The 1,448-nt window shown below is 42.5% G+C and overlaps 1 non-coding gene across 1 annotated transcript; it reads left to right on the plus strand.

The window, feature by feature from the left end:
- Positions 1-957: 957 nt before the first annotated feature.
- LOC142168505 (small nucleolar RNA R71) lies at positions 958-1,064 on the plus strand. Its single transcript, XR_012698362.1, has one exon. It is a non-coding gene; the product is annotated as a small nucleolar RNA R71 (small nucleolar RNA).
- The last annotated feature ends 384 nt before the right edge of the window (positions 1,065-1,448 follow it).

Genomic DNA, 1,448 nt, shown 5'->3' on the forward strand with positions numbered 1-1,448 from the left:
AAAAACATTTGTCAAGTTTCTCCTGCTTCATCTTTTGAGGGAATGGTAGAGCTGGCATATGTCTACTTTCTTCAATCTCCTTTTGTACCCCACTACTTTGGCCTTTTTTCTCTTCACTCTTTTTCTCTGCGGGTGTCTCGGTCTGCTTGTTCAACACCTTGCGTCTAGGTTTCACCACTAGGTTTGCCAATATTTTGCCACTTCTCAAAGATACAACTTTGATTGTTTCCTTTGGGTTCTTTTCAGTGTCAGAGGGAAGAGTCCCAGGAGCCCTCTCAGATAACAGATTTGCAATTTGTCCCATCCGTCTTTCTAAATTCTGGATAGTCGTGCCCTGAGTCTCGAATTTTTCATCTGTTTTGTTGATGAATAATGAGATCTTCCATACTAGACTGATTTGGCTGTTGTGGATGGTATTGCTGCCTCTGCTGGTTCTGAAAACCTAGTGGTCATTGACCCTAGAGTCTAGGATTATGTTGCTGCCATGAGTTCAAACTCCCACCAGGTGAACTCCACGAAAAACCTAGATGTCTTTGACCCATAGTATTATAGTTATTCACGCCTTGGTAGTTTCCTCTATTAAAGTTCCCCATTGCGTTGACTTCCTCAGCTGATGCTTGACACTCATGTGTAGGGTGTCCCAATCCACAAAAGTCACATGCTGCTTGTGGCTCACTCTGTACCTTGGCCAATATCAACTTTCTTATATCCTTGGCCATGTTGTCTAGCTGGGCTTGCATGGATGTGTTAGAGTCCACCTGGTGAACCCCAAATGATTTTCTCTTGTCATTACTTTCAGCCGTCCAGCGATTAGCATCCTCAGATAATTTATCAAGGATTAAGACAAATGCCTCCGATGTTTTCTTTATTAGTGGTCCTCCACATGTAGTATTCAGAGTTTGTCGTGAAGTCGATGTCAACCCATCCCAGAAATCCTGGAGTTGTATCCATAAATCAATTCCATTGTGCTGACACTTTCTGACTATCTCCTTGAATCTCTCCCAAGCTTCGAAAACCGTTTCTGTCTCTTTCTGGCAAAAAATGTGGATTTCCCTTCTGAACTTCCCTATTTTTGCAGTTGAGAAGTACTTGTCAAGAATCTTCTTGGTCATATATTCGCATGTCCTAATCAAACCTGTGGGTGTGCTACGAAGTCATTGCTTCGCACCATCTTTCAATGGAAAGGGGAATGCCCATAAGTGGACTGCGTACTTTAATACTCCATTTTATTGGAAGGTGTTCATGATTTCTTCAAAATCCATCAAGTGAGTATTAGGATCTTCGTTCACCTTCCCTCTGAACATGCAACTGTTTTGGATAGTTTGAAGCAAGCCTTGCTTCAATTCGAAGTTGTTTGCTGCTATGGGTGGAGGTCTGACACTTGACAGTCCTTGATTATAGAATGGCCTAGCATAGTCACCCAATTATTTTCCAGGCCTAGGTGCTGC

The sequence above is a fragment of the Nicotiana tabacum genome, chromosome 13 (genome assembly GCF_000715075.1).
Source record: "Nicotiana tabacum cultivar K326 chromosome 13, ASM71507v2, whole genome shotgun sequence".
Lineage (NCBI taxonomy): Eukaryota > Viridiplantae > Streptophyta > Magnoliopsida > Solanales > Solanaceae > Nicotiana > Nicotiana tabacum.